This window comes from Arachis duranensis, chromosome 2 (genome assembly GCF_000817695.3).
Source record: "Arachis duranensis cultivar V14167 chromosome 2, aradu.V14167.gnm2.J7QH, whole genome shotgun sequence".
NCBI classification, from domain to species: Eukaryota; Viridiplantae; Streptophyta; class Magnoliopsida; order Fabales; family Fabaceae; genus Arachis; species Arachis duranensis.
In genome coordinates, this window is record NC_029773.3 from 59,072,719 (window position 1) to 59,079,386 (window position 6,668).

Below are 6,668 nucleotides of genomic sequence, written 5' to 3' on the forward strand. Positions count from 1 at the left end.
CCGGGCACTGTGAAAGACCCGGATGAGCTCGCCCCCGTAAATATTCACCAGTGAGGGTGATGGATATAGATCATGATTATGATCAAGTTTATGATGAGTATAACTCGAGTTGGGGATGTGTGACAGAGGGACAGTCCAATGGTTAACTGCCAGGACTTGTCGGGTTGGCTCTTAACTGACAAGATGATATCATCAGCCACTAGGGACAGGCATTCATCATATGCATACTATGTGAATTGTTTGAGATTGCCTATTTGACTGCATATTACTTGCTAATTGTCTAAATGCCTTAATTGTTCCTACTTGTATATTCCTTGTTTGACATAACTGTGTTTGCTACATTATACTCCTGCTGGTGGTTGGGAGGTTTGAAGGAATTGGAAAGGGAAGTATTAGTTAGACTGAATAATATTTAGTCAGATACCCTTATACGGTTTAGCTTGTTTATAAGCTTTAAATTATCTGGAGGAAGTTCTAGGATTGCCTTTGGCTTTCCTCCATTATTATGTATTATATATGTGGAAGTTGTTACCATGCTGGGGACCTCTGGTTCTCACCCATGCGGATTTTGTGGTTTTCAGATGCAGGATGTGAGGTGTCCCGCTGATGCATGCTGGAGACTTCTAGATTTGCGAAGATCCTTTGTTCTCGGGACTATGTCTTGGTTTATATGTTTTACTTAGATGCTTTTATCTCCATTAAATAATACAAACTATGATGACTCCTCTTATGGGAGATTTTGGAGAATAGGTTTCTGTTTTTGTGTCCCTTTGGGTTTCCTTTGGGGTTTTCCTTATTTTATCATATGTATATATTGTTATGCTCGGACCGGTTATCTTCGCAGCCGGATTCTGAGTCTTGATACTCCTGTCTTTGACACTCCTCTGTTTATATATAATCACGTGTTGGTTATCCTTGTTCGTTACGTTATCGATCGGAGAGTTGCGCTTTCGAGTTGCAATTTTTTTGTTTACCCCATTTTTTCTACAAAGGCTCCTAGTTATAATCAATCATTCATACTACTATACGTACTAAATTTTTATTTTAGAGGTCGTAATACCTTGCCATCTCTGAATTATGACTTAAGCATAAGACTCTGTATGGTAGGGTGTTGCATAATGTGTTTTTGGCGTTTAACTCTGGTTTGTGATGTGTTTCTGGCGTTTTACTCCAGAATGTAGCATGGAGCTGGCGTTAAACACCAATTTGCGTCATCTAAACTCGAATAAAGTATGAACTACTATATATTGCTGGAAAGCCCTGGATGTCTACTTTCCAACGCAATTGAGAGCGCACCATTTGAAGTTTTGTAGCTCCAGAAAATTCATTTCGAGTGTAGGGAGCTCAGAATCCAACAGCACCTGTAGTCCTTTTTCAGCCTCCTATCAGATTTTTGCTATGGTCCCTCAATTTCAGCTAGAAAATACCTGAAATCACAGAAAAATACACAAACTCATAGTAAAGTCTAGAAATGTAAATTTTGCATAAAACTAATAAAAAAATCCCTAAAAATAGCGAGATCCTACTAAAAACTACCTAAAAACAATGCCAAAAAGCGTATAAATTATCCACTCATCACAACACCAAACTTAAATTGTTGCTTGTCCCCAAGCAACTGAAAATCAAATAGGATAAAAAGAAGAGAATATACTATAAATCTCAAAAGATCAATGAATATTAGTTCTAATTAGATGAGCGGGACTTGTAGCTTTTTGCTTCTGAACAGTTTTGACATCTCACTTTATCCTTAGAAGTTTTGAATGATTGCCATCCATAGGAACTCAGAGTTTAGATAGTGTTATTGATTCTCCTAGTTAAGTATGTTGATTCTTGAACACAGCTACTTTTATGAGTCTTGGCCGTGGCCCTAAGCACTTTATTTTCCAGTATTACCACCGGATACATAAATGCCACAGACACATGACTGGGTGAACCTTTTCAGATTATGACTCAGCTTTGCTAAAGTCCCCAGTTAGAGGTGTCTAGAGCTCTTAAGCACACTCTTTTTGCTTTGGATCACGACTTGAACCACTCAGTCTCAAGCTTTTCACTTGGACCTGCATGCCACAAGCACATGGTTAGGGACAGCTTGATTTAGCCGCTTAGACCTGGATTTTATTTCCTTGGGCCCTCCTATCTATTGATGCTCAAAGTCTTGGATCCTTTTTACCCTTGCCTTTTGGTTTTAAGGCCCTCCTATCCTTTTTTTTGCAAGCTTCTTCTTTTTCACTGCTTTTTCTTGCTTCAAGAATCAATTTCATGATTTTTCAGATTATCAATAACATTTCTCTTTGTTCATTCTTTCAAGAGCCAACAATTTTAACATTCATAAACAACAAGATCAAAAATATGCACTGTTTAAGCATTCATTCAGAAAACAAAAAGTATTATCACTACATCAATATAATTAAACTAATTTCAAGGATGAATTCGAAGCTCATGTACTTCTTGTTCTTTTGTATTAAAAACATTTTTCATTTAAGAAAGGTGAAGGATTCATGGAATTATTCATAGCCTTAAGACATAGTTACTAAATACTAATGATCATGTAATAAAGACACAAAACATAGCCAAACATAGAGCTCAAAACCGAAAAACAGAGAAATAAGAACAAGGAAGTTAAGGAATGAGTCCACCTTAGTGAGGGTGGCGCCTTCTTCTTGAACGACCAATGGTGTCTTTGAGCTTCTCTATGTCTCTTCCTTGCCTTTGTTGCTCCTCCCTCATAGCTCTTTGATCTTCTCTAATCTCATTGAGAATGATGGAGTGCTCTTGGTGTTCCACCCATAATTGGTTCATGTCATGACTCAATCCTTCTAGAGAAGTGTTGAGTTGTTCCCAATAGTTGTTTGGAGAAAAATGCATCCCTTGAGGCATCTCAGGGATTTCTTGATGATGAGCTTCCTCATTCGTCTCTTGAGATCCATGAATGGGCTCTCTTGTTTGCTCCATCCTCTTCTTAGTGATGGGCTTGTCCTCTTCAATGAGGATGTCTCCTTCTATGACAACTCCAGCTAAGTTGCATAGATGGCAAATGAGATGAAGAAAAGCTAGCCTTGCCAAGGTGGAGGGCTTTTTGGCTACTTTGTAGAGTTCTAGAGAGATGACTTTATGAATTTCTACTTCCTCTCCAATCATGATGCTATGGACCATGATGGCCCGATCCATAGTTACTTCGGATCGGTTGCTAGTGGGGATGATGAAGCGTTGGATGAACTCCAACCATCCTCTAGCCACAAGCTTAAGGTCCAGTCTTCTCAATTGAACCAGCTTGCCTTTTGAGTCTCTCTTCCATTGAGCTCCTTCCACACATATGTCCATGAGGACTTGGTCCAACCTTTGATTAAAGTTGACCCTTCTAGTTCAGGGGCATGTGTCTTCTTGCATCATAGGCAAGTTGAACGCCAACCTTACGTTCTTCGGACTGAAATCTAAGCATTTCTCCCGAACCATTGTAAGCCAATTCTTTGGGTTTGGGTTCATGCTTTGATCATGGTTCCTAGTGATCCATGCGTTTGCATAGAACTCTTGAACTGTTAAGATTATGACTTGTTGAATGGGATTGGAGAGAACTTCCCATCCTCTACTTCTAATCTCTTGTCGGATCTCTGGATATTCGCCCTTTTTGAGCTTAAAAGGGACCTCAGGGATCACCTTTTTCTTGGCCACAACTTCATAGAAGTGGTCTTGATGGGCTTTTGAGATGAATCTCTCCATCTTCCATGACTCAGAGGTGGAAGCAATTGCTTTTCCTTTCCTCTTTTTTGAGGTTTCTCTGGCCTTAGGTGCCATCAATGGTTATGGAAAAACAAAAAAGCTATACTTTTATCACACCAAACTTAGAATATTGCTCGCCCTCGAGCAAAAGAAGAAAGAATAGAAGAAGAAAAAGAAGATATAGAGGAGAGGAAGAGAGGTGTAGGTTTCGGCCAAGGGGAGAAGAGAGGGTAGTGTTGTGTGAAAATGAAGAAGGATGGAGGGGTTTATATAGTGGAGGGAGAGGAGTTGGGTTCGGTCATTTAAGGTGGGGTTTAGGTGGAAAAGAGATTTTGAATTTGAAGGTAGGTGGGGTTTATGGGGAAGAGTGAATGGATGTGATTGGTGAAGGGGTAATGGGGAAGAGAGATTGAGGTGATTGGTGAAGGTTATAGTGTTATTGGATTGTGTGAAGAAGAGAGAGGTGGGGTAGGTGGGGATCCTGTGGGGTCCACAGATTCTGAGGTGATCTTGTGGGGTCCATAGATCTTGAGGTGTTAAGGATTTCTCATTCCTGTACCTTTTAGGTGTGTAAAATGCCCTCTGTATGCAATCCTGGCGTTTAACGCCAGACTGCAGCTTGTTTCTGGCGTTAAATGCCAGACAGATGCTTGTTTCTGGCGTTTAAACGCCAGACAGCTCTTTTTCCAAGGTGTGCTTTTTTTCTGCTATTTTTTATTCTGTTTTTAATTTTTGTAATTTTTTTGTGACTCCACATGATCATAAACCTAATAAAACATAAAAGAGCAATAGAAATATAGATAATTAAAAATTGGGTTGCCTCCTAATAAGCACTTCTTTAATGTCAATAGCTTGACAGTGAGCTCTCATGGAGCTTCACAGATGTTCAGAGCATTGTTGGGACCTCCCAACACCAAACTTAGAGTTTAAATGTGGGGGTTCAACACTAAACTTAGAGTTTGGTTGTGGCCTCCCATCACCAAACTTAGAGTTTGATTGTGGGGGCTTTGCTTGACTCTGTATTGAGAGAAGCTTTTTATGCTTCCTCTCCATGGTTGCAGAGGAAGATCCTTGAGCTTTAAACACAAGGTAGTCCCCATTCAATTGAAGGACTAGCTCTCCTCTGTCAACATCAATCACAGCTCCTGTTGTGGCTAGGAAGGGTCTTCCAAGGATGATGCATTCATCCTCATCCTTTCCAGTGTCTAGGATTATAAAATCAGCAGGGATGTAAAGGCCTTTAACCTTTACTAACACGTCCTCTACCAATCCATAAGCTTGTTTTATTGACTTGTCTGCCATCTCTAATGAGATTCTTGCAGCTTGCACCTCAAAGATCCCCAGTTTCTCCATTACAGAGAGTGGCATAAGATTTATACTTGACCCCAGGTCACACAGAGCCTTCTCAAAGGTCATGGTGCCTATGGTACAGGGTATTAAGAATTTACCAGGATCTTGTTTCTTTTGAGGTAAAGTTTGCTGAACCCATGCATTTAGTTCACTAATGAGCAAGGGAGGTTCATCTTTCCAAGTCTCATTACCAAACAACTTGGCATTCAGCTTCATGATGGCTCCTAGATATTGAGCAACTTGCTCTTCAGTTACATTTTCATCCTTTTCAGAGGAAGAATAGTTCTCAGAGCTCATGAATGGCAGAAGGAAGTTTAATGGAATCTCTATGGTCTCTATATAAGCCTCATATTCCTTTAGGTCCTCAATAGGGAACTCCTTTCTGTCTGGGGGACGACTCATGAGGTCTTCTTCATTGGGATTCACGTCCACCCCTTCTTCCTTGGATTCGGCCATTTTGATAATATCAATGGCCTTGCACTCTCTTTTTGGATTCTCTTCTGTATTTCTTGGGAGAGTACTAGGAGGAGTTTCAGTGATTTTCTTACTCAGCTGACCCACTTGTGCCTCCAAGTTTCTAATGGAGGACCTTGTTTCATTCATGAAACTTAAAGTGGCCTTAGATAGATCAGAGACTATGTTTGCTAAGCTAGAGGGACTCTGCTCAGAATTCTCTGTCTATTACTGAAAAGATGATGGAAAAGGCTTGCTATTGCTAAACATGTTTCTTCCACCATTATTAAAGCCTTGTTGAGGCTTTTGTTGATCCTTCCATGAGAAATTTGGATTATTTCTCCATGAGGGATTATAGGTGTTTCCATAGGCTTCATCCATGTAATTCACCTCTGCCATTGCAGGGTTCTCAGGATCATAAGCTTCTTCTTCAGAAGATGCTTCTTTAGTACTGTTGGATGCATTTTGCAATCCATTCAGACTCTGAGAAATCATGTTGACTTGCTGAGTCAACATTTTGTTCTAAGACAATATAGCATTCAGAGCATCAATTTCAAGAACTCCCTTCCTCTGAGGTGTCCCATTATTCACAGGATTCCTTTTAGAAGTGTACATGAACTGGTTATTTGCAACCATGTCAATGAGTTCCTGAGCTTTTGCAGGCATTTTCTTTAGGTGAATGGATCCACCTGCAAAATGGTCCAGTGACATCTTAGAGAACTCAGATAGACCATCATAGAATATATCCAAAATGGTCCACTCTGAAAGCATGTCAGAAGGACACTTTTTGGTCAACTGCTTGTATCTTTCCCAAGCTTCATAGAGGGATTCACCATCTTTTTGCTTGAAGGTCTGAATATCCACTCTAAGCTTGCTCAGCTTTTGAGGAGGAAAGAACTTGGCCAAGAAGGTTGTGACCAGCTTATCCCAAGAGTCCAGGCTATCTTTAGGTTGTGAGTCCAACCATGTTCTAGCTCTGTCTCTTACCGCAAAAGGGAAAAGCATGAGCCTATAGACTTCAGAATTTACTCCATTAGTCTTAACAGTATCACAGATCTACAAGAACTCAGTTAAAAACTGAAAGGGATCTTCTGATGGAAGTCCATAAAACTTGCAGTTATGTTGCATTAGAGCAACTAGTTGAGGCT

The 6,668-nt window shown here is 40.1% G+C and overlaps 1 non-coding gene across 1 annotated transcript; it reads left to right on the plus strand.

Moving 5' to 3' along the window:
* Positions 1-6,285: 6,285 nt before the first annotated feature.
* Positions 6,286-6,393, plus strand: LOC127745037 (small nucleolar RNA R71). The gene has a single exon (XR_008006226.1). It is a non-coding gene; the product is annotated as a small nucleolar RNA R71 (small nucleolar RNA).
* Positions 6,394-6,668: the final 275 nt, after the last annotated feature.